The sequence below is a fragment of the Staurois parvus genome, unplaced genomic scaffold (genome assembly GCF_062004578.1).
Source record: "Staurois parvus isolate SC_StPar_1 unplaced genomic scaffold, SC_StPar_1.0 ptg000294l, whole genome shotgun sequence".
Classification (NCBI taxonomy): domain Eukaryota; kingdom Metazoa; phylum Chordata; class Amphibia; order Anura; family Ranidae; genus Staurois; species Staurois parvus.
In genome coordinates this window covers 4,348,382-4,376,058 of record NW_028318090.1, presented here as the reverse complement: position 1 = coordinate 4,376,058, position 27,677 = coordinate 4,348,382, and the positions used below count along the sequence as shown (strand labels likewise).

General features: G+C 41.2%; 1 protein-coding gene across 3 annotated transcripts in view; it reads left to right on the top strand.

Annotated features, from left to right (window-relative positions):
• The window catches only part of PARP8 (poly(ADP-ribose) polymerase family member 8), a 365,263-nt gene that overhangs the window by 49,289 nt on the left and 288,297 nt on the right, over positions 1-27,677 (top strand). The window lies entirely within an intron of this gene.

The window sequence follows — 27,677 nt, the reverse complement described above, 5'->3', positions numbered from 1 at the left end:
AGCAATCCCCCACCCACCATTTTCTTGTCATGGTCTTATATGGATGTCTCAGTTTTCTTCTGTAAATGTGGCCATACAATGGTAAATATATGCACGTTTGTTTGAAAAATCCCAGCAGTACATTCAGTAATGCCAATTGACAAATGTCGTTTGAAAGTACTTGGCTGCTTGTAGCATTTGACAAATTAAATTTCCTAAACGAAAATCACAGAAATTAGTTTATTTGAGAATAGTTTTCCATTCTGCTCTTTCAAATTTTCTTGTCATTAGGGCTGAAAATGGACATTGATTTGATCCCACAAACCATTTGAAAATTGAACAAAGATCCCAAAAAATTATGTTTTCAAACAAAGCTCAAATGGCTCTGACGAAGAGGTACAACTTTGTAACGTATCAGCCACCAGCTATCTAGAGGTCTCCAGTCCCCCACCAGACCACTTCCAGGGGTTTTGGACCACATTGCACCCTTTGTGACATGTTTCCATTTTATTTTATTTATCTTGTGAGTATTTTACTATTTACAATAAATCTCATTTTTTAAAGGTAATGCACTAGGCCCGTGTGCCCTCTTTCTGTTTCAAATATACAAAATTCTTCTAGTGTATGGCCAGCTTTAGGGGAACAGTTTCTTTAAAGTGTAACTTTGGGCAAAATCATATATTATTTATGTGGTCCTGTCAATGGCATTATCACAGCTGTTTTTGTTTTTTTCTGTCTTCCCTGCAACACAATTTCATTACCTGTTGATCCTGCCAGTAGAGCCACTATTTTTCCACTTCCTACAACAGGCCAAATTGTTCATCAGTAGATTCAGTTACAGGGTTTAGGACACATCTTTTAACACTTACAATGGTCATGCTTTATTCATGGGATTTAAACCTTTTTGGAATGACTGCTTAAAAAAAGGAAGCTGGGGTTTACGTTCATTTAGACCTACATGTCCATCTAAGCCAGCCTTTCTCAACCTATTTACCTCAGAAGAACCTTTAAAGGAATTTTAAGGTCTCAGTGAACCCCTGCTAAGACCAATTTATAATGAGTCAATGAGAAAATTGCCCCTTATGTTGGTGGTCAGTCGTACTAGAACTCCTTTTAAACCAGTTGTAAACTCCAGCAATAGGAAAAGAAAAATATGTGGGTGACCCGGCTGTTTAAGCCATAATGTGCTAGTATGCACAGACTTGTTTTAAACGAAGCCCTCCAGTGGCGCTCTGTCTCCGCTGTTGATGCTTCCATCTTCACCTGGTCTTCCTGCACTCTCCTGCTGTTTAAATGGATGGGCCACAGTGATGTCACTCCCACGCATGCACACAGGAAACACAGTTAGGGCACAGCGCTCTGAATGGACAGCACACTCACCAGTGACTTCACCGGCTACTTCAAGTGTGCATATCTCCTAAACATCGCAAGTTTAGGAGACAATCACTGTACACACAGGTAAACCTTATTATGGGCATACTGGTAGGTACAAGTTAAAATATGGCATTTGCTACCGCTTCAAGTGGTGGTTAGCATGCCATCCTTACAGATAGCTAAATAGATCATTGGTACCATGTCAATGACTCTACCAAATGGCGTTGGCCCCAGACCTACACAAGAGGACCATTAATGGAGGGCAATTCGCCACAGTACATAGAACCCTTGCAAATTCTGGATGACTGCTGGGGTTCCATGGAACCCTGGTTGAGAATGGCTGGTCTAAGCCTACACTGTTCAGTGTTAAGAATTCTGATGTGCAATTTCACTGAAATAAAACTGTTACTGGAGTCATTATTATTTTGTCAATAGTTTCACTTTAAATTGTATATTTTGGTTGCTCGAACTATAGCTGTGTTTATTATTTTATTGATATACTTGGTAAATTGAATTATTTCAAAATGGTGCATTTATGATTTTTATGTTCAGCTGTAATTTAAGTTCAGTCGTGTAGTGTTTTTTTTCCTTTGTTCTGGGTGACATAACTACATAGCTAGTCTAGCTAAAAAAAGACCCACGTCCTTTGTGTTCAACCAAGACGAAAATAAAAAAATAACCTGCATCTTTATATTCCTAAACTCACAGATGATACACAGGAAGTAAAAAACAACTCTATAATGTAGTCCTCTCCAAATTGCGGCCCTGGGGCCTGATGTGATCCTTAGCTTATTTTTATCCGTCATTTTTCTGTTTGATATATTTGGTTCACACACATTAGAAGTCTTCAGCTACATTTTGTGGGTATTTGAGGGAGTAAATAGACTCTCCATCGCAAACAAATACAACAATTTAAAGACTAAGTCCCTTAATAAAATGAACAATTCGTTCAAGGGACCCCAGTAGCTTAGAATACACTGTTCAATTTTAAAAATATTACGTAATCTTGCCATACTTGTAGGCCATTTGAGCTGAGCATTGCTGTGACAGGTGCAGCTTTTGGACTAGGTACAACACTCGTGCTTGTGATCCAGGCATTAGTGCTCAACGTATGCCTTGTCCTGGTAACACCCAAGATGCGGAAAGGCAAAAAATATGGAGTTTTTCTGCCAAGCTTTTGGGAGTGCCGCAAATGTCCTACAGCCATGGCAAGCAATGGTTTTAAAAACTGCACAGTGTGGGCAGAGGTCTTTCAAATGCTCTCTACATTGCTAGGTTCTAGGAACACACCACAAGATAAATGTACACTCCTTAACTGATATCTTTAAAGACATTGTACACTGTCAAATATTTTTGTTGTTTTAACTAATTATTATAGAAGATATATTACCTGTGTTGTTTGTATGCCTTACCTTGTAATGATGGACTCAGACGTCATGGCATCATTTCCCCTATGTCCATGTATTGCTTCAGCTAGAATGTCCCCATTCACCAAAGGGACAAGACAACTTCTTGTTACAGGTCACCATAGAATTCAGTGCATGCCTCATCACCCCCTTTGTGCTGCATCACAAATGTAGGAGTGCCAAAAGGATGAAACATCATCTCCAAACTGCGAGTGAACTTTCTGTGTCTGTGAATGTTCTACCTGCTTGTGTCTGTCAGATTTCATTGCTGTACAGATCCCACCTGTGCCAGTGCTATACTGAGACACCCAGGGATTGTGGGATAGATCATTTCTTCACAGGAAGTGTCAGTTCCTAGACTACTGACAGAGGTCATGCATTTTCCTGTGCATTGCCCATGCCACTTACCTCATATTTCGATACAAACAGAAACCTTTGATACTGGAATGTGAAGGTTTACTCTACTATAGCCTGTGTGTACAAGGCAGCAAACGACACCATGAAACTACACAATTAATGCACATCTTATGCAGGTGACAAACACAAGGTCCAGGTAAGAATATTTATGATACCTTTTTAAGGTTCCATTTAAATTGGTAGTTCAAAGCACATTATAGGTAAGGCGTGGAAGATTGCTACTTTTTCTATATTGGAAACTAGATCTATGCTCACCCAAGTTATGTTGCATGAGAAAAGAGAGGCTCGGCTGAGAGATAAAAAGGACAAATACCTTGTGGTACCCCTAGTCGTGACACACTATGTTGATGTTATGGTTTTGATGTGGACTTTCTCAGCTTGCAGGCAGTTAGGTGGCTGTGGGCCCTTCTTGTCCCAACCTTTCCACCTTTTTTTCTTCCCTCATAATCTAATGGTATCTTTCCCCACCTTAACTCCTTCCCCCCATCCCCCATCCACTAAATACCTAAACATTTTTCTTGGGTTGTATAATCAATAAGTCAAGTTTAGTCACATGGGCATGACCCATTATGGTGACATTATGGTTTTGATGGGAAACAATAGGCAGTTGGGTGGCTGCGGACCCTTATGATCCCAACCTTTCCCCTCTTCTTTCCTACCCTTGTGATCCAATGGTATATTCTTCCACCCTGACTCCCTCTCGTTCCCCATCTGCCCCCCTACCCCATCAGCTAAACACCCAAGCTTTTTTCTTGGGTCGTATAACCAACATGTCAAGTTCAGACTTGCTACCGTTGGGCATGATATGGTATGGTAACATTTTAGTTTTTCATGCTTGTTCGAAATGTTATGCTAATGTTTTTCTGATATTTTGTATGTACACTTTACACTGTACTCTTTTTACCCTGAAAGACAAAAATTAAATAAACACATTGCACAAAAAACTCCCCGCAAAACTGCACAGTTTATTTTATCCTCCTTGGGAACTCTTGACTTTATAGTCCATTGTATTAAAAAAGGTGTACTTAGCCTTTAAAGTAGCTTTAAAGGCAGAAGATTTTTTTTACCTCAATGCATTCTCTGCATTAAGGTAAAAAACTTTCTGTGTTTAGCCCCAGTCCCCCCAAACACTTTCCTGAGCCCCAACTCGAGCCAGCGCTGTATCCGAGAGCAGCAGCTCCCTCTGCTCTCTCCCTCCTCACTGGACATGGAGGCAGCAGTGGGAGCCATTTGCTCCTGCTGCTGTCAGTTACAGACCATAAGGAGATAGCAGGAGGTGGGGCCGAGTCGTACTGTGTGTGTGTATGTTAATGGACACACAGAGCCCAGCTTAGGGTTGAGCCAGAATGAATGTCCCCACAGCTAGCAGCTTGCTATGGGGGCACTTGCAAGGGGGGAGGAGCCAGGAGTGCTGGTGGGGTACCCCAGAAGAGGCAAAACCATTGCACAGAGTAGGTAAGTATACCATGTTTTTTATTTAAAAACCATACCTTTACAATCACAATAATAAGCTGAAACCCAGTGTGTATGGGATCAGCATCTTTTCAGCTCAATAGCTCACTACTACTGTACAGAGACTGTGAAAAGCTCCCCCATTGCCTTTTATTGCTGTCTCTTCCATACTGTTATATACTAAAGTAATATATGAAATGACTATTTCTCTATTATATTACAGTACAGTATAGATGGCATTGATATGCAGTATGGAATCACTGTGCCATTCATCTATCAGGAAATGGATAATACTATTGTTATGTGAACATTGCGGTAAAACCGGTGCTTTCCTTTTCTTCATACCAAAGAAAAAAACTTTCCCAGGGTGTTAATGAAATCACATATGTAAATATGATGCTGAGTGCGCATTCTGAATAGCATGCATTAATAATTCAGCTATGTGCTAAATATTAACTCAGCTGGCTTTCATAGGGAAAATCAGCGATAAACAGCAGGCAATAGAAAAAAAACACAATACAGATCCATTTGCACTTTCCTTTTTTAAAATGCATCTAATTGTACATGGCTTTGGAATGTTTGACACCATGCAGTTTGATTTAATGTAAGTTTTGATCTTTGGTGCAGGAAAAATGCATGTACAGCTAAACTGCAGGCAGATATAAAAGACACAAATTAATGCAGCTTGGTTTTCATTAATATATCATTAAATGCATCATTAAAGTGATACTAAATGCTCCTTTTTAAAATCAAGTTCAGTAGCTGATTGAAGGACTTACATGTTAGAACTCCTTTTACTGTGTGCAAACTTTTCTTTTCCAAACTTTTAGAGCTCAGCACTGTTCCTGTTTGATGGTGTCTCCTTTCCCTACGGAGGGACCTCTGTAGACGCCCTAACACATGCGCTCCTGGCACTAGGCCTACATGGGTGCAGCAGTACACAGGCCTATGTCAACATGAAAAGACAACCTGAGATAGCCAGTATGTCCACCCCTGCTCCATCCTCCCTGCAAAAGCAATTGAGAGTAGCTTTGTCTCAAGGAAACGTTTTTTTCAGAAACAATAATGGGCATAAAGGGGCGTGCATGTGTGGTAGCACAATGGATGATGTGACATGTAGAACTGAAGAAAAAAAAACCATATATATATATATATATATATATATATATATAATAGATAAAAAACGAGCGCTGGATATGAATAAGAAAAGCTGCTAGCATGAAAGGTAAAAACCTCTGAAACCTTCTAAAAAACATATATAATACACATGCAGCACTAGAAATGTAATAAAAGCATAAAACATATAAACCATATGAGAAAAAGTCCAACTCTTTCCAGTGTAATATAAATGACCGTATGGTGGTTATGTCATAAACTAAAATCAGTGGAAATCCAAATAAAAATAAAATCAACACCACTATCACGGATTTCCACTGATTTTATTTTGATTCACTCTATGTACCTTTAAATGCCAATTTGTGACGTTTACCATAAGTCTATTTGCATAGCCTTATTTACCTATTTTATTAATTCTGATGTGCTTTGATTGCTGCTATAGTTTACGACATAAGCACCATACGGTCATTTATATTACACTGGAAAGAGTTGGACTTTTTCTCATATGTTTTATATGTTTTATGCTTTTATTACATTTCTAGTGCTGCATGTGTATTGTATGTATGTATGTATATATATATATATATATATATATATATATATATATATATATACACACAGTATATATATATATATATATACACATATACACACACATACACACATACATACACACACAGTATGTATGTAAAGGTAGGATTTAAACACCAGCCTGAGCACCAGCACCCCTCACACATCTTTCTGATGAGCACAGGGGCTGACTGACAACTCATGGGGCCCCTGGGCAATAAGTGATCATGGGGCCCCTGTGTCCTTGCCCAAACTCAAAAAAGCCTATGAAAAGGTACTAGGGGCATCTCATGGGGCCCCCTACTGACCCCGGGTCCTCGGGCAGTGCCCGAGTTTCCAAATGGTCAGTGCGCCCCTGGATGAGCAGTAGAGCTTGGGTGAGTCATTGTCACTATATTATTATTATACAGGATTTATATAGCACCAACAGTTTGCTCAGCGCTTTACAATATAACGGGAGACAATACAGCAACAATACAGTTCAATACAAGAGGGTTAGGAGGGCCCTGTTCCTTGGAGCTTACAATCCAAGAGGCAGGGGCTAGTGGTACAAAAGGTAAAAACTGTGGGGGATGAACTGGTAGGAGGAGTAGAAGATTCCATTATTGGCTGAGGGCAGGATAGGCTTCCCTGAAGAGATAGGTTTCAGAGATTGCCTAAAAGTGAGCAGAGTAGGCGATAGTGATACATTGGGGTAGAGAGTTCCAGAGGATGAGGAAGCTCTGGAGAAGTCCTGGAAACGAGCATGGGAGGAGGAGACAAGGGAGCTAGAGAGCAGTAGGTCATGGGAGGAGCGGAGAGTACAGTTTGGGTGATATTTGGATACTACTATATATAGGTATGGCTTGTAATTCTCTCCCTGGTTGGACTTCTAGGAGGCAAGGAGGAGGGTTGCAGATGCAGCTATAAGTAGCTAACATTTTGTATATTTTTGCACTTTTTTTTAACTAACAGCATTATTGGTCAGCGATAACTTTATATTTTGCAATTTGTTTCAAGAAAAAATGATGACCAACAATATATATTTATTTATTTTTGGGAAGTGCAGTATGTCCAAAATGTTTTTGGCCATTCTTCTCTTGTGGGTCACAGGAGGGTACTATCCTGTGACCCAGAATCAGCTGATAGCTGGTTTAAGCCTACTGTTGGGTGATTTCACCCGATCCAGACTTTTGAAGCATCCTGACAATAATGTCGGGATCCATCCAGATGCCTTATCAGCTGGTGGCTCAGCCCCCCAGTGTGCCGCTGAGAACTTGAGCCAGCCAGCTGTTACCTCCCCTTCTCCAGACTGGCACACCAGTGTGCTCTGGAAGAGCAGAGCAGAGAGCGGTGACTGTTGTTGCTCTCTGTTTAGCATGGACCTTAGAACATGAGTGATTAGCAGTCATGTGATCACTCAGTCCTCAGGCTTGGAGCTGGCAGGGGACAGCTGCAGCATCAGACCAATGCTGTAGCAGGGAGGTAAGTATAGATGTTTGTTTTTTTCCAGTCCCACCCTTCTCCTTTAAAGCAAACAGTGTAAATTCCTGAATCTGATTTGGTATCAGCCTCTTGCAGTGCTAGTATATGCTGATTGTGTGTCATGACCCAAAACAACTATGCTGTTTGACATCAATCTGGTGTTATTTGCTGCATGATTGTTCCAGGACACTGGATCAGAAAATATTGGGGCTGGAGACAGCCAGGTAACCAGCATTTTTAGAAGAAGGTGAGCAATAGAAAGCTTCCTATTTTTCTGCCTACAGATTTCCTAAGCTGCATTTCTCGGATGGTCCTGAAACACCGAGGTACCAACACAGGGAATGTTTTAGCTACCATTAAAGTGACTGTATCATGAAAATATGGGAGCCACCATTGCTGTTCTCTTTGTGAACATTTCTGTTTCCAGCCCATGTCTGGCTTCAGTAATTATAAGTCACAGACTCCAAATAAACTGTATGAGTGACAGAAAATTGTCAGCATTCCTAGTGTCTATGCTTCAGCGAGGTAAGTGACTCAACATGAAGTGGTACGGAGATGGTCAATGAAAAGGTAGATCAATCTTGGAGTTCTTTTTTAATCTAAGTTTATTATAATCATTTGCGCCCACAGCCTCTTGTCACATGATTCTATTCAAAACCCCCTGCCTTCCTTTCTGGCAGGGTGCATTCAGCTTGCATTTTACAGGCTCACATCCCAGGTTAGATAAAAGGAGAGGGTGCTGGCAACCAAGGGAATTTAGTAATGCCGGTGTACAAGATGAATGGCAGAATGAAAGTGAGAGTCATCCAGCAGGTAGACTGTGTCCTCCTAGTCCGGCTCAATGCAATATTTTCATGTTTGACTGCAGCTGAGCCTTAAATAAGTTCGTTCATGGGTGGCCATCCATCCATCCCTCTGCATCTGCTCCATTCATCATGGAAGCGCTGCAATACATTTTAACAGCTGAAGCTTGTTTTAAATGAACTGCTTTGGAAAGGACAATGGGCAAGAAATATTGCAGCGATAAAGACATTTTGTGAACCATAAATATGGCTGGAATGGTGGTGCATTTAAAACTCCAGCTCACTAGTGCTAGATGAAAGAAAGGGAGAGTTTTTATTGGACTTTTGCTAAACTAAAAGATGCAAAACAAGAAATGTTTCTTATGCCATTAGCCCTTTCACTGCCAGAGACGTTTTTGCATTTTTTGCACAGAAGTTTAAAAAAATTCATTTTAGGCCTGAAGATTACATAAAATCCCCAAAACATTATTATATTTTCTGAAAGCAGACACCCTAGAGAATAAAATAGTGCCAGTTCCAATCTTTTATGAAAAACTATATCACCACAAAGGTCTAGGAAACGTAAAATTTCAGTAAAAAACACAAATGCAATAAATTACCTCATTTTATGGTGAAATATAAAAGATGAGAATATACTGAGTAAATAGATACCCAACCAGGGGTGGACTGACCATTGGGAAACTCGGGTACTGCCTGAGGGCCCGGGGTCAGTAGAGGGCCCCATGAGATGCCCCTGGTACCTTTTTCGTAGGCTTTTTTGAGTTTGGGCAAGGACACAGGGGCCCCATGATCCCCTATTGCCTGGGGGCCCCATGAGTTGTCAGTCGGCCTCTGTACCCAACATGTCAAACCTTAAATTTGTGTGCACCTGTGAAATGGCAACAAAGTTCAGTACCCTATATTTTCTATAGGCAACGCTTTAAATGCCCCCTATAGGTCATCAGTTTAGCATTACGGAGGAGGTCTGGTGCTCCCACCCTGGCTAGGGTTGCCACCTCATCCCTTTAAACCCGAACACCATAGGCATGCGCACAGGGTGTGCCAGTTGTGCCTGGGCACACCCTAATCACCTCTTGTGCATTACAATTATTACTGTGTGTGCCAATGAGGAGATTAGATTCAACTTTATTGTCATTGTGCAAAGTACATGTACAGAGCCAATGAAATGCAGTCAGCATCCAGCCAGAAGTGCATAAATGGCCCATTTACAATAAATAACAATATAACAAAAAACGGGGTATGGAATATAATAAGGGATCCTCCTGCGCTCATGGGAATAATTGACAAAATACAGCTGCTGTCACTTAGCTGATACCAATAAGTGCAAAATAAAATTAAAAATTAGTGAAGCGCTTGTATCACATGAATACAATCATGTATCTCCATATAGTGTAATTATAAATCAAAGTGACCACTATATATAATAAATGTGTGTTGACTCCCTCTAGTGAAAAGAAAAAATAGTGTCAACCAAAATAGCTAAATAACACACATTAGGAAACTAAATATATAGTGCATAAATCAAATATAATGAACAGAATATATATATACGTGAAAACAGAATATTGGCCACATACAATGGTGTCTAAATTATACATAAATGATATATGCCATAGGTGAACAAGACAATATCAAAGGTGAAAAAAATATTCCATGCATGTGACTGTGCTTTAAGCTGGAACACACACGTGATCTCCACTTCTAAGTGCAAGTACTCTCCTTCAAATGGCAGCAATGCCTGCTCACCTCCCTTCCTCGACCCACACAGGGCCTCAAAGCAGTTACCACCTCAGTGGTGTATTCCTCTGGCAGACTCCTTATTCCTCCTCCTCTCTTATGCAACTCATAAAAAGACAAGAAAGCCTTCCATAGTGTAGTAAATTTAATAGGCAAAGTTAAAAATTACAAAGTATTCCACTCACATGCTCCTTTCCATAAAAAAGCGTTTTTCCCAGCCTGTGGGTAGATATGCATGCACCTGGGGGAATCCAATATGGCCACTGTGTCCGGACATACGTCACCAGGAAGTAGACAAACCAATATGGAGATGGGAAAGATCTCCCACTAAGCGGCTCTGCTTATAAGACAAGTGTGGAATCACTTCTCTTTCACTCTGAAACTGCAGGTAGGGAGATAATGTGCCTGCAGGGAGATCAGAAAGATACGCATGTGTGTTTGAGTTTTGGGGTGCACACCCTAATGTAATAGGCTGCGCACACTTGTGCCGAACACATTAGTCTAGGTTCACATCTATGCAGGTTGTGTTTGATCCGTTTCTGCAGTGCTTTTTGCGGTGCGTTTTGCATTTTTGCACTTGCTTTTTTACCACGTTTTTGCCGCATTTTGTGTTTTTTTTTAAATTTTTTTCTTGTTGCTAGGCAGATTTTAAATGCAAAACACGGCAAAAACGCAATGCATGCTTTTCTGCAGCGTTCCCATTGACGTGTATATGTTAATCATGTTAAATGAACTGTACTGTGTTTGTGCAAAACGCTGCAGAAAATGCTTAGATATGAACTTAGGGTTACTCAGGTTCTGAGGCTAATGCACATAAGGCACCAAGTGAATGTAATAACCACCTTAATCAGCCACAGAACCTATGTAATTAATATGTGTTCAGTCTTAAAATCAAGAGGCGGAAACCCTAACTCCGGCGTCCAGCAGTCTATAACATTTGTGTATCACAATCATGTTTTAATGTGTAGGCCCCCCCCAACGCATGTGTTTATGTTTATATATGCATATATGTGGGGGGTGGGACTCAAATTTGTTTTTTTTTTGAGGGGGGGGGGGATTTTATGTGCTTGGGTGTAACTTTAATTTCTTACAATTTGGAAATTTTTTTTTTACTTAACTTTTTTTTTCATCACATAAGGCACAAAAAGTCCCCTATGTGATTTTTTTGGTGAAAGGTTCTCTTTACTGAGACATCCATTCTCTTTAATGAGATCCTGAATGTCTCCCCTGTGCTGCACTCATGGTGTGATTACCTGTGAGCTATCAGCCCTGGGCACAGGCCGCCTGTGGTCAGGACCACTGACTTGCAGGTACTTGCTCTATGAGCGATTATGAGCAGCTGATGCTCAATGAAAGAGCATCAAAATTCATAATGTGCGTTATCATGTATTTTCAAGGTGCAGTGCAATGCATTGAATTGGATGTCAACATGCCATAAAGCACATCTACATGTGTTGATGCACATCTAAGTACATTTAAGTTTGTTATGATGTGCTGATGCGCGTTATGATGTGCTTTGATGCGTTTCTAATGATTTAACTCAAAAATGCCTCAATCAAAAAATGTGAATCCAGCTTAAAGTGGAACTAAATTTTCTCTGTAATAAACTGCGAGCAGGCAATGCATGGCTGTGCACCATAATGTATTGTGATACAATGCATCAAAATGCATTGGCGGCCTATTTTTAACAGGCTGTTTTAATGCAGTGTATATTAAAGTGCAACATATTGCTTGTAAACACATGTACTTTCACACGCTGCACAAACATAAATAGGTTCTTAAAGCAATAAAGACCTAAACTAAACTCCAAGAAAGATTCAAAACTATAAATGTGTAGCTCCCTTCTGGTTAGCTAGGGTGAGCTAGAGTCCTGATTGTTAAAGAGGGCCAAGTAGCAGCCTGGGTGTAACAGTCAGAAGGTCAAATTGTGGTCAGGAGCTGAGAGGCTCTGCAGGCCAAGCCCTTCTGTAAATTTCCCCCTGCTCTAGATCTTTGGAGGAAGGTCTAGAGACAGTGGGTGGATCTAAGGAGTGGCTGGCTTATACTCTTGAGGGATCCTGGCCAATCCCCAACAGGAGGCTTGGCAAAGGGCCAGGACACCATTAAAAGTAAGTTAGCCTAATCAACAAGGAGGGAGAGGACAGGTTCGAGAGTCAGAAAGTAAGATGTGAGGCTGAAGGCAGGAGCCTGGGAGCAGGCCCAGATGGAGAGAGGGGCTCACCTACAGGCAGCAGAGCTGAAAAGAAGGAAAGCTCAGAGATTCACTGGCCTCCAGAGAGATGGCCACCTGTACAGCAGGGAAGGAGCAACCCTGCTAGAAGGCCTAATAGCATCCACTAACGCATCAGAAATGCAGGAGAGGATCTGTGTGAGTACCCATGCACCCCCTGAGCGGATAGGGGAAGGAGCACTCCAGATTTCTGAGTGAAGGAGTTCATCTAGGGTCTGGGGTGGTACATTAGGAGATGCTGGCTAGCTCTCCAACAGAGACTGATTTGCAGTGGAGGCTTGTAAATAGTTCCAGGAAGTAGTCCTCAGTTCATCAGTTCCCTTGGGCAACTGGTACACCCCTAACCCTACCCCAGTTCAAATCCCCTAAATAAAAATAATAAAACCAAAGCTCATGGACTGATCTCTGACTCTGGATGCAAGTCTATGTGAAGATGTGTGTTGCCTGGCTGTGCAGGACTATGGGGGGACCCAAATCTCTAGCGACTCCTAAGGGGGTAGTGCTACAATTGCTTATTTTTGTTTAGTGTACCAGAAATAAGTACTTTCATTTACCTTATCCTCACTTACCCAGCAGCAGGCATTCTCCCCGCCCCTCCCCTCCAGCACTCAGGGATGTGTGTGGGCTCTCGGCATTCTCATTTGAGTTTCAGGACCTCAGTCCGGGAAGTGGATGGTGACCCTGAACAAAGATGTCACTGTCCATCCGTAGATATAAACAGCTATAGACATTGGGCTCAACTCACAAAACTTTAACACAAGGATAAGAAGCTTTATTTTCAGTCGTGAATAATTTTTCAAATATCATTGGATGTGACTGAAAATAACTGTCATATTTTCATAAGAGGGCTCCTTATGCTGGTGTGTTAACTTTGTGAATTGCGCTTGTGGTCAGAAGTACCTAAGAATATCTGGGGTATCACATGTATACAATACTTATCTGATGCCAGTGGTTGTAAACCTCAGACATGAAATATGAACAAAGCACATATTTCTGTAGTGTTTACTTGCCTCTTTCCACAGCACTAAATGTAATTTCTCTCTGCTGTCTGGGTTATCTGCATAAATTCCCTCTGACAAGTTTTCCAGATGGCAAGAGCTAAATAAATGACCGAGGAGGAATCTCCAGCACACAGCTTGTGATTGACAGCCTCAGCTCTGTTCCTGTGTGAAGGGGTGTGTGTCCCTTCCCTCCAATCAGCTCTCAAAACTCTTGTCAGTGTGTAATGGCAGATCCCGCCTCCTTCTTTGTGAGTTTGTAACAAATCCTTTTCATCTGTAAGTTTTAAATCACTTTTTTTTATTTAATACTTTTTTTTTTAATGGTTGAACTGGATGGACTTTTGTCTTTTTTTAGCCAGACTATGTAACTATGTACAGGACAATGACCTTATTTAGGCTCCGTTCACACCTAATGCGTTTTTTAGTGCTTTTTGCAGAAACACACTACAGTCCATTTAATATGGTTTCCTATGGAACATGTTCACATCTATTCTTTTTTGAGCTGCTGCATTTTTGGAAAGGGTAAGGGAATTTTTACTTTTTTAAAAGCAAAAGGCAGCATTTTTGCTACAATACAGTTCAATGGAGAATCTGCTGAAATGCATGGTAGTGTGTTATTGCTACATTTTTGCTGCACTTTTGTATTTTTATTCTGCACAGGAAAGAAAAATTCCACTTTAAAAAAAAAAAGGGGCTGAACAAAATGCAAAACGCAGTAAAAGTGCATAAAGAATGCGTCAAAAGCACATGTAGAAAACCACAGAACGAACTGTGAAAAGTACTGCAAAATGGACAAAAATCGAAGTGCATAGGTGTGAATGGAGCCTTAGGATGGTTTGTTTCATCTCTGTGTACCACCTGAGGCCAGCCACTTCACTGGGTATAGGTAAGGGTTTACAACCTATTTAAAGGGCTGTCTACATGAGACTTACAAGAGAATTCAGAGATACATATCATGTGATGACCTTGGTTTACAAAAGAATATTTTGTTGGCTTGGAACAGTTCTTTACAGGCTTATCCATTTAAAATATTTAGTCTGTGTTTTATTTATGTGCATTAGTGCGCTTGGGGTTTACAATGTTTTATTATATAATACAAGGATTAAGAGCTAAATCAACACTCTCCTGAGTCTTGTGGACATGTTATTTATGAGAACAATACTTGCATATGCATCAATTTCAGAAAGGAACTACTTCAGCCAGTTCAGACTGTAACGTTCATATGTTTTTCGGTAAAATCATTCTGCAGAGTAGTCAATGATGTCATTATTAGCGCAACAAATTTGGTTTGAAAGATACTATAAGTGTAGATGTTTATATATGCATGTGAACTTAATAGCCACTCCCTCATACTGCTGTATCTAGAACAGTGGTCTCCAAACTGTGGCCCCTTGCTTGCCTTTATCTGGCCCCCGAAGCATTATTCCTGCCATTGATACCAACAGTGAGGCACTATTCCTTCCACTGGCACCAACAATGGAACATAATTCCTTCCACTGACACCAACAATGGGGCATAATTCCTTCCAACAATGGGGCACTATCCCTCCCACTGGCATCAACTCAAATGAACAAACTTCTAACAGTGTATGTGGTTTTCATTTTGATAAAGTCCATTTATTTATCTTTTGATGATGAAGTTCAATCATCAATCGTTCAATCATGAGAATTTTCATATGACTTTTCATACAAATTTTCCTAAGAAATTTTGTTCTAAATTCTCTCCTTCTATGACCAGCTTTAGTTAGGCAGTGTGGGCATTTCAATTACCATGAACTACATAGAAATGTATATTATGTGTAAAAAATTTATGTCTGATTTATTACAGTAGTGATCTCAATGGAGGAAAGATTACTTTCCTTTTATGACATTTTATCAATGCGGGTAGGTGCATGATAATGAATACATGAACAGCCTGATACAAATACTATTCCCACACTTTCTTACAAATTCTGAATGAACCCTCTGCACACTGCTATGCACCCTCTCTAAGAAACTGCATAAAATCAGGGATTTTTAGTTCACATACATTGCCATGCATGTTTAAGCTGGCTAACTGCATCAAAGTAATCCCTCTCTGGCCAGTTCCTGCTCTACTCTACTCTACTCTACTCTACTCTAAAGAAATTTAACCTATAAAGCATGTACTTGGAATGAGAGAAACTGGAGTACCCGGAGGAAACCCACTTAAGCACAGGGAGAGCATGCATACTCCATGCAGGTAGTATCCTGGTTGGAATAAGAGACCAAGGAACCAGTGCTGCAAGGCATGAGTGCTAACCACTATGCCACTGTGATGCACGTATATAACAAGCTTACTTCACTAACTAATTTAACTAACTTAATTATCTATCTTAAAAGATAATGGAAATGGATATATGATTATGTTGATCATCTGTCCACAATTCGGCAGCTGTATGTGTGGGGAGAGAAAAAAAAAGCACGTCATCAAGGTTTTTCAAAAGAAATATACTTACCCAACAATAATGTTGTAAATAATTTTACCAGCAAACAAAACAAGCATTGTTACCTGACAAGTGATGGTTTTGGGAGGAAAGAGTGACTGATAAAAGACACATACTGGAATCAGCCAGTCTCTTGTGTCCATTACCTGATTCAGCCAAAGCAGCTAAAAAACACCCTACAAAATGTTTTGTTGTTTTGTTTTGCATAGAGCAGAGAAAGCTTAGAACCTCTGTTAGGTTTGTATTGCTTCCTGGGAAACCAATGGGATCTACTTATGTTCTTCTCATCAACATCAGGAGCTTCACTCTTACCTCCACCACAGGGGCGGACTGACAACTCATGGGGCCCCCGGGCAATAGGGGATCATGGGGCCCCTGTGTCCTTGCCCAAACTCAAAAAAGCCTATGAAAAAGGTACCAGGGGCATCTCATGGGGCCCCCTACTGATCCCGGGCCCTCGGGCAGTGTCGAGTTCCCAAATGGTCAGTCCGCCTGTCAGGGCTCCCGGGTGTGACCAGAGGTGTGTGACTGACGCAGGGAAACGCAGACTTCAGATATGTTATAAACAATGTAATTTATTAACACTAACAATACAAACATAAACGCAGTGCAATACTAAAACATAACACAGTGCAAACAAACCAAACCAACCACCCACAGATAACAGTACATACAATGCAAGCGTTGTCAGGCAGGCCGGGTCAATATCAATCGGGCAGGTAGGTGCAGGGGGAGCAAGCGGAGAATGGTCGGGGTCACAAGCCAGGTTCAGCAGGTAGCGGGCAGCGTGGTACAGAGGGTCAGGCAGAGGAGAATGGTCAGACAAGCCAGGGATCAGGAGCAGGAGAATGGTCAAACAAGCCAGGGATCAGAGCAGGGTCAGCAGAGAATCAGACAGGAACAGGAAGAGGAACAGGAACAGGAAACAGGGCCCAGGAGAAACACACCAAGGCAGAGTCTGCAGGTCTGAATGTCCCTTAAATACACCAGTATAATTAGTTCCAGGTGTTTGACTGGCTGCAAGGTTGAGTCTCTGATTGCTGGGAGCACCCGCTGGCCAGCCCTGGTACTGCAGCTCATAAGGCAGGTGAGTCCCACTATTGCTGGCCAGTCCATTCCTGACACCGCCCCTGCTCCACCATTTACCAGCAATTGCGGTATCAGATATTGGTGAATTAGCCCTGTAAGAGATCTATAGCCTTTGGCAGCTCAATAGACAATCCAAGTAAAGTTGGTGGTCATGATTCTGAGTAAACACAAAGTTAATGTTCATTTTGTAACTACCCAAACTTCCCTTACAGAGAAGAAGGCTTTATTTATCTGATCCACCAATCAGCAGTATAGCAAACCTAACAGATTACATTCACTATAACGGGTTCCAGTGTCAATTCACTATTCACAAAGCTTTCACACAAGGATAAGGATCCTTATTTTTCAGAAAGTGACCATTGTGGTAGTTGGTGGGAATAATATTGTAATGAGAAAATCTATCCTTCTCTCACGCATTGGTTACCTGCTGAAGATGTCACTGTTCAGTTATTTATTTTGCAGAGTTCATGCTGCCAGATTAAACTCCATAGTAATCAGTGGGTGCATGGAGTAAAATTCTCCAGTGACCATCTGTCCATAATTTGGAAGATCAAACGGGGATTGTAGGGAAGAGAAGAAAAGTTAGATTTCAAAATAATTTCTAAACATTTTTGGCAGATATTAAATACCATCACTTTTACTCACCGATAGTAAAAGTGATAGAAAAGACTAACAGATGTAAGGAACTTACCCATACATAGTGAGCGACCCTATCCCGGCAGAGTGGACAGGTTCTGCTCTCCTGCATCCACTTTGTAATGCAGTCGGTGTGAAATTGGTGATGGCAGGGAGTTCTGGTGGATGCAGCTTCCTCTTCTATCTCCAGAAGACAGATCCTGCACTCAGGCAGCTCCTTCCTGTCCTGGTTACAGACAGGTGGACTTTGGAAGCTCCTCGGTTGTAGCTGGTTCTGATCGACTGGAGAATAGTTAATGTCAGAATTCTGATCTCTTCCAGAACCCTGGGACAGCTGTACCTCAGCCTCTACGGCCCGTATTGAAGCTCTAACTTTTCTGATATGATGGATGGGAGAATCTTGGCCTGCAAAAACAATGATGTTTAGGAAATGGGAGATGCTTCCCACCTCTCTAATGCTAAAGACATGTTCCAAATGTTATTTTTTTACTTTGAACTGTTTTTCATTTGTATGAAGTCACAGCGGCGATCCTGGGACATTGTCCTCAGTAGCAGTAGAATGTCTAGGCAGAATGTCCCTCTTTTCTCTATATTATCAAATATATTTAGTATCCAATATGGAGAATAACACCCTCTCTGTAACTGCTGCTACATATCTGTAGAGCAAGGAGCTCCAGGGCAGAACAAACATGATACAAGTTTCTGCAATTCTAACCTAATTTTCATATTAACCGCCTTCCCTCCAGAGCATTTACCCCCCTTCCTGACCAGGCCATTTTTTGCTATATGGCACTGCATTACTTAAACTGACATTTGCGCGGTCATGCAATGCTGCGCCCAAATTAAATTCATGTCCTTTTTTCCCCACAAATAGAGCTTTCTTTCAGTGGTATTTGATTGCCTGTGCGGTTTTTATTTTTTGCGCTATAAACAAAAAAAGACTGACAATTTTGAGTAAAAAACAATATTCTTTACTTTTTGCTATTAAACATGTCCAAATAAAAAAAAAATAAAAAAATACAATTTTGTCATAGATTTAGGACAAAATGTATTCTGATACTGATGTCTTTGCTAAATCAAATATCACAATACGTGTAAATTAATCAGTTTATGTGAAAGTTATAGCGTTTACAATTGGCGGTATATATAGTGGAATTTTTTTTTTTTTTACAATCAGCAACTTATAGCGGGACTGCGGCAGGCATTCTGACACTGAGGGGAACTGCCTTGGTGTCACTGACAACCCCAGTGACACCAATACAGTGATCAGTGCTAATAAAAAGCACTGACACTGTAGTAATGGCACTGGGCAGGAAGGGGTTAACATCTGGGGCAATCGAAGGGTTAACTGTGTGCTGTGTGTGTTTTGCTATGGGGCTGTGCATGTACTTTCCACTGTAAGCACACTGCTTTGTTTGGCTCTGCTATGCAGAGCCATATAATGCATTGTACTGGAGCTGAAAGGGGAGAGAACAGTATTGTTTACATACAGTTCTTTCACCCCGTCGGTATTACTCGGCGATCACTGGGTGCCGGCAAATAATCACCGCCCGGGACCCGGTGATTGACAGCCCAGGCTGTGAACGGCGGTGCTGGTAGGGTGTGTGCGGCTGTAGCAGTATTTCTTCTATAGGACAGCAGTAAAAATGTTAAATATCACCAGCAATTCATATACTCTTTTGTATATCTATATGGAGTATGCATTGATCCCCAAGTATATGGCCCCAAACCAAAACATTTCTTGTGTTGTTTTGCATAGAGCAGATAAAGCTTAGAGCCTCTGTTACCTTTTATTGCTTCCTGGGGAATCAGGAGGGAGACTTCTACTCCCTTCCTTAGTGACACCAAGAGCTTCACTTTTACCTTAATTGAGATCTCAATTTTGTGTGAACTGGCTCTTTAAGAGCTGCATGCTGTCTGGTAGCTAAGCAGATAGTTTGAATAATTCAGCAGGCATGATTCTTAAGCTGCACGTTTTTTTTCATTCAACCTAGTGAGTTGGGGGAAAAAAAGATTGCCGGATCACCATACCACCACAAGCGATGTTGGTGCAGCTATCTCCCTTGCTGTGCTATTACATTGTGACCGGGTGCCCCCCTGCCAGAATACACTGATCAGCTCTTGCAGCCACTGGCTGCGAGGGCTATTGGATTCTGGTTTTCCAGGATGTCCCTTCAACAAAAGCTGGTCATTAGACCAGCTTCTGTCTGACAGACTGCTGTACACAGTGACCAAAAGTCAGTTGGTTCCTGCTGAACTGGCTGCTTTTCAGACAGCATATACCCAGCTTTAGCAAATGCATGGCTTTTGTTCATTTTTTAACTAAATCAAGCTTCCTTCACAGAGTAGGAGGCTTTGTTCCGCAAACCCAACACAAATTGTATTATTATTATTTAACCTGGCAATCCTTGCATAGTTGGCTCTCTAAAAACAAAGTTAATGGAAAATGAAGCCCAACTAACCCAGATTGGGCCAGGGGCAATGAGGGTCATGGTTCCATAATTCAGTATAGGAATGACATGCTTCGTATACCAAGGGAACCTTTGCTGGCAGGTGGGACAGGTGGAGTCCCTCTCCTGTGCCCATGATACAATGGTGGTGAAATTGGTGGGAGCAGGATAGGCTGGTGGTTTCTGCTCCCTCTTCCAGTTGCTGCAAGCAGGTCGTTCCTCCCTCTGCTGATCGCAAGGACGGGGCTCTCGATGTTCCCTGGATCTGGCTGTTCCGAATGACCACAGTACGCCGATGTCTCTGGGAAGATTCAGGATGATATCTCTGCTGCAGCTGATGTGCAGTCATGGAGAATGACTGCATTCTGTGTCTCAGGGTGGAATCATGGTTCTGATGTCTCTGATGGAAATGACACTCAGACTGTCTGCCCCGCAGTGGGGATCTTGATCTTCTCCTAAGGGTTATGGGAGAGACCTGCCCTGCAAAAACAATAAATGAGACAATTATTTCTTTAAATGTTATTTTTTTCTTTTTCATTTTTCAGAAGTGTTAAATCACAACAATGAAACTTCTTGTGTTGACTTCCATACTACAAGGAAAGTTTGGAGTCTCTGCCGAGTTTTATTGCCCCCTGGGGAATCAATAGGAAGATTTCACTTACTTATTTCCTGGGAACACCAGCAGCTTCACTTTTCCCTCTATCATTTGTCAAAAACTGATAAATCAGTTTTAGGTAGACTGGTTCTTTAAGAGCTTTGTGGTGTTTGACAGTTACAAAGCTAAATAAAGCAGCAGACTTCATTCTGAGTAATTACAAGACAAATCATTATTGTGCTCCAATCTAAACTTCCTTAAAGCGGAGTTCTGGCCCTCCCACCAAAAACAAATTAAAAGTCAGCAGCTACAATTACTGTAGTTGCTGACTTTTAATATTAGGGCACTTACCTGTCCAGGGCTCCTGCGGTGTCCCCAACCCAAGTTGATTTTTCAATCGGCAGTCGGGTGCTGGTGCTGCCATCTTGACTAAGGTAAACTGGCAGTGAAGCCTTGCCGCTTCACAGCCGGCTTGCTACTGCGCATGCGCAGAGCATGCTGTGCTTCGTGAATGGGCCGCAGTCCTCTGGGACCTTGGAAGTCTCCCAGAGAGATGCAGGGATGGGGGCGAACATCCGGCTCAATTCTCCTGGCTGTCAAAACCAAGTGCCTGCTCCCTCCTTCTCCTCAAAAGGTGCCAAATGTAGCATCGGAAGGAGGAGGGGGTAGACAAGTGTAACTTCCACTTTTGGGTGGAACTCTGCTTTACCAGAGCAGAAAGGCTTTATCCATCTACTCTAGCCATTGTCAGCCAGGATTCCTCCTAAGGTTGCTAGGGGTTCCTTGAGCTGTGGCTGTTTGACCTCCCATTGATGGTGTCTGCTTAGTTTTAGGGCCAAAGCCTCCTGGCCAGGGGCGGACTGACAACTTGTGGGCCCCCGGGCAATAGGGGATCATGGGGCCCCTGTGTCCTTGCCCACACTCAAACCACAACCAAGAAAGCCTATGAAAGGTATTTATGGGGCCCCCTACTGCCCCCGGGCCCTCGGGCAGTGTCCGAGTTTCTAAATGGTCAGTCCGCCCCTGCTCCTGGCAGAGCCAGCAGCATTACACCAAGTATTTATTTAACTGTCTATAAGGGTGGCATTCTTCCCACTCCCCACCTATGTAAGGGACATTTTTCCAGTCATCCCCAATGAATTGATTATAATAGACGTTCCTTGAGATCTAAATGTTATTTTAAGGGTTCCTCTGGGACAAAAAAGTTGAGAAAGGCTGATCTAGAACATTAAATGTTTTATTATTATTTCACCTGATTGCTCTGTAATAAGGATCTGTATTATTTTTTATATTTTAGATTACATCCATAGTAAGTGGCTCCATTAGCCATAGATAGGCTCAATTCACAAAGACAACACACCAGTATGTTTTCCAAGAATTGGCAGTTCCTTTTTTGCAGTAAAAAAAGCAGAATAAAAACACGACTATTAATTCTTTTGGAACTCTTCACACTAGTCAGTTGTGGGTTTGTTGCGTTTTTCAAAGTCCTGCTTGCTGCCACTTTGGTGCATGTTTGTTGCGGTAAAAAAAACACACCAAAAACACACCTCCCAATTGAAATGAATGGAAAATGCATCAAAAACACAACCATGGTTGCGTTTTTGGTGCTTTTTTTTTTAGTTGCATGTCTTTATCGCATATGTGCAAAACTCCCTGGAAACGTCTCAAAAATGCTTAAAGAAAACCTGGAAAACTCATATGCATTTTTGCAACTGAGCAATGTGAAAGTAGTTTTACTGTTAGAATTGGAATCATTTAGATAAGAATTGAGAAAAATGTCCACCCTTCCCAGTCTACAATAGTCACCAATTTATCCCCAGCCAACGGTTGAAATTAACAATTGTTTTTAATGGAAAATCAGTGCTTGGCCACCTTAGGACCTGATCCACACTTGTGCAGTTTGCAGTTAATGCATTTTCCCAGGGCATTTTGCATGTTTTTCCATGTGCATTTTTAGTGCATTTTTTACGTTTTTAGAGTATTTTTGATGTGTTTTTATTTATTTGGGAGTTGTTTGTTGTCTTGTGGAAGGAACCAGCAGAAACGCATCAAAAAAGCAAGCACTGCATTTTTGATGTATTTCCATTGAAGTCTGTGGAACCAAAAACTCAACTTGCTGCTGGAAAAAAAGTACCTGACCCTTTCAAGAAAACACGGAGATGTAGGAACGCACGTTAAATGGACTGTAGTGCGTTTCTGCAAAACTGAAAAACATATAGGTGTGAACCAAGCCTAAGAGAACAGTGAGCAGTCCAGCTACACTGTCATCTATGTGCTTTAAAATAGATTCAGTTTTTAGGGCAATGGCTGATCTGTAGGCCTGGTTAAAGTGATTGTAAAGTCTTTTTTTTTTTTTTTTTAATTACAAATAGGCTTACACTTACCCGTTCTGTGCAATGATATTGTACAGAGCACCCTCAAACCCCCTCTTCTTGGGGCCGCCATCCTGGCTCCTCCCATTGTGTGAGCACCCCCATAGCAAGCTGCTTGCTATGGAGGCAATGGTGCGGACTCGATCCCAAGCCGTGCTGCCTTCGTCCATAGACACGGGCAGTTCGGTTCAGCCCCACTCCCTCCTCACTGAATTTGCAGCACCAGGAACCAACAGTTGCAGCTGCTGCCTACCAGTCCCAATGTGAGGAGGGAAGAGGAGAGAAGACTGCAGACGGGCACAGCGCTGAATTGAATGAGGACTCACGTAAGTACAAGAAGGGTGATACTGCTACCCAAACATTTTTACCTTAATGCTGGGAATGCATTCATTATTACCGCCCCTCAGAAAAGTAATCTGCATTTGAAAAGCTGCACAGAGGTGATATGTCACCTCCTGGACACCTGTTTCAACCCATAAAAGCCCACAGCACAGTGCCACAACCACATGCAGGTGAATGGGTCATGTTTGGCAGCTTTATTGCCTGCCAAACACAACCTGTGATATAATATTTGCTGCACAGTGACCATTGCTGCGCTGTGACCTCGGCATTGTGTGCTAACGTGGCTGGGGGCTATGTTAACTTGCAGATGGATGGTCAGGGGTGGTAAAACTGTAGCCCAATTGCATGTTTTTACAGCTTTAATGTCATCAAGCCCAATGTAGAGCCCATAGCACTGCATTAGATGTAAGGACACTGAGGGACGGTCCACTGCTTAGGGGAGTAGAGGAGTCCACGGATGTTAAGGGAGATAAGGATCAGGTAAGTAAAACAACTTTTTGCACCCCCAAGACTTAAGTGAACAGTTAAGCTACTGCAAGGAAGAATTTTTTTCCTACTACCAGAGATAGGCTTTAAAACATGAATCTTCATAGGAATGTTAACTGCTACTTTAAAAAAGCTGTTAAAAGGCGTCAGCACTACCGGAAATGTGTTAAAAGCCTATTAACAGCTTATTTAAAGCAAATGTCAGCACTCCCATTGAGATCTGTGTCTAACAGCCTTATGCTGGATCAAATTTTCTTTGCAGGCTTCAACAAAGCTGCTTTAAGCTTGGTGAAACCTTTACAAATACTTTGCTCTTATAGAAGCTGAAGCCCATGTGAACAGGGTCCTGTAGTTTGTTGTACCATATAGATACCATATGTAAAGAAATAGTAGATAATATTTTATATAAGCATATTGGGTATTGAACAGGACCATCAAATGCTCTTTTTAATGACCTGAGAGTGCCTTATGTTCCTGTTTTGGACTGAGGCCTGTATCCTGTAGCTTCACCTTTTGAATTTTCAGCAAATGGTGTAATAAAAGGCAATATATCAAAAACACTATCTAAAATTCATACCTGAAATAGATGCAGGCACTCCTCCAGTAAGCAGAACCGCAGGACTCCTCCTTTCATGTACTGCAGTTCTGTAGCTGAAGGTGAGCTATTAGTCGCACTTGAGGAAGTTAACAGTCCCTGAATCTCTTCATCTGCAAACACATCCTGATACACAGAACATTAAAATAAAGTGTGATGAACGGTGCCCAGATCAGACATGGAGCAGCAAACAGGAAGAACATGGGCCAGCAGCAACACTACCTATTCTACAGCACAGCGTAATTAGAAATTGGAATGGCTTCATATGGAAATAGCTTTTTGATCTATCAGTATATAATTCTGGAACGCCCTGGGGAAGTCCTCCATCCATACAATTGTTTCATATTCAAACCAGCAGCTTCTAATTAGTCATTAAAAAGACTGCATTAAAAAGCAATGAAATATTTGTTTTTTCTTAATGAGCATAAAAAAAAGAAATCATATTAAAAATTGCGTCTTTTAATTGGTTTTAAAATAAATATTAAGGGCACTTATTTGTTCTAGGTTTCAAGCTGTCCCTGTAGGATTCAGTTTTCAATTTAGGCTGGTTTTAGAAAAATAACATAACTCTTGTTTTGAAAGTACTTGGAGTATGAAGAACTCTTGGCAAAATACATGTTTAGCAATAAATTATAAAAAAATGCTTATGTTTATATACATACAGTGTGTGTGTGTGTATATATATATATATATATAATATATATATATATATATATATATTGCTCAGCATAAATGAGTACATCCCAACAGATTTGTCAGAAAACCTTTACTTTACTTTCAGAATCTACATTTTCTATGGGACAATGTACTACAAAATACTCCCACAAATGCAGGCCATAGACTGCAAACCAGATTTGTTAATTTGCACACACAAAAAATTATTTTTCCTATCAAATTCATTCCAGACCATGTTGCAAAAATGAATACACCCAAATTAAAGTTTTAGGAGCAAAGCTAAATTTTAGACAACAAAATCCTAATTAATGAATTATTAGACTCACCTGTAGTTGAATTCTTGTTAAACAGGTGTCCAGCAGACAGTTGATTATAAAATAAATGTATTGTTTGATCACAATTTTTGTATTTTAATGAGGAGTTAGTATACCACATTTTTGTTTATTTATACAAGGAAGTTACTTAACAAGGAAAACCCCTTCCCATTTCATGCTGTCAGCAGTGGCAGCAGAGAAATGTCACAAGGCCTGAGAAAGAAAATAATTTCTTTACACAAGAAATGTGAAGGCTACAAGAAGATCAGCAAAGCTTTACTTATCAGTCAGAATACTGTAGCAAAAGTGATACAAAAATTTAACAAAGGCCGTCAATGGAAGTTAACACCTCAACAGGAGCATCTTCTGATGAGAAGGGTTGAAGAAAATCGCCATGCAAGTTTACTGCAGTTAGCTAAAAAAGTAGAAAGCCAAACTGGGGTGATTGTATGACACAATACAGTGTACACTGCAGTGGAATGACATGCATGGGTGTCATCCACGAAGGAAGCTTCTCCTAAAGCCCATGCACAAAAAAGCCCACTTAGAATTTGCCAGGGCCCATGCTGAAAAAGTAGAAGACTACTGGGACTCTGTACTCTGGAGTGATGAGACCAAGATAAAAGTTTTTGGAACTGATGGCTACAAAACTGTATGACATTGCAACGGTTAGGAGTACAAAGAAATATACATGGTGCCTACAGTGAAACATGGTGGTGGCAGTGTCCTTCTTTGGGGATGCATGAGTGCTGCTGGTGTTGGGGAGCTGCTCTTTATTGAGTATCATGAATTCACAGATGTACTGCTCTATAATGAAAGAGAAGATGCTACCATCATCCCATGCCTTTGGTCGTCGTGTACTTTTTCTATATGACAATGATCCAAAACACACATCTAAGGCCATTGTTGCATTTATTAAGAAGAACAGGGAGAAATGATTCAGTGGCCAAGTATGTCCCCCTGATCTGAACCCAATTGAACACCTATGGGGAATTCTGAAGAGAGAAGCTGAGCATCACTCCCCATCCAGCATCCAGGCTTTAAAAGAGGATCTTGAAGAATGGAAAAAGATATATGTTGCAATATGTCGCCAACTTCTTCATTCCATACCTACAAGACTTGGTGCTGTCCTTACAAATCATGGAGGTCATTCAAAATATTAGATAGTTTTGTTGTGGGGTGTATTCATTTTTGCATCAACTAATGTGAGTAAAACTAGAGATTTTGTAATCTAAGTTTTATTATTAACCTCACTTTCATGTAATGAGCTAAACAAATGTTCTAAAAAACTCAGTTTTGACAAAATGTTGGAAATTGTTCTTGTGTTCTTCGAGAGATTGAAATGTGGGCACCCAGCTGTGACAGTTTGCGGCTTGAAAGCCGGGTGCGCACTATGCGTGTGCAGAAGTGCTGCGCTTTGTGAATGGCCCCGTAGTCTTCTGTGACTTGTCACGTGTCCCAGAAGACTACGGGGGAGGGGGGGAGGACGACTTCCACTTCTGATCACCTAGGGGATCGCAGCGGAAATGGGAGCAGGTACCTGTCAAATCCCCCCCCCCCCACTCCCCAAAGGTGCCAATCTTTAATGGGGAGCGGGGGACAAAGGCTTAAAGTGGCTCCATTTTAATTAAACAACCTAAAGTTAGAAGCTGATTGGCTGCCTTGCACAGCTGCATCAGATACCAAGCACACCAGTTTTAATCAATCTCCTCCTTAGATTCTTGCTGGTGGAGAAGCTAACCGGCCATTTGACTGAGGCCTTAGGGTTTACATGTACTTTAATTAAACTGCAGAAAACACCTATTACACAGTAGTATCTGTCAAAACAAAAGGGGCTGCCATGCATTTCAAAATGCTGCAACATATACTTAAAGTACATTGTACAAAAATAGATGATGCCACTTTGGACAAGTTTTTAAACAGTAGAAAACAATGGAAGCCCACCATGCTTCATTACAGATGTAACAAAATATATAAAAAACATTAAGTGACCACCCTTTATAAATACATATACTGTATAACTGATGTATATTCAGTATATAACACCTTTTTTTAGATATACCATACATCTACCCATTTCTTGGGTCTCTCCTGCTTCTTCAGGATGTGA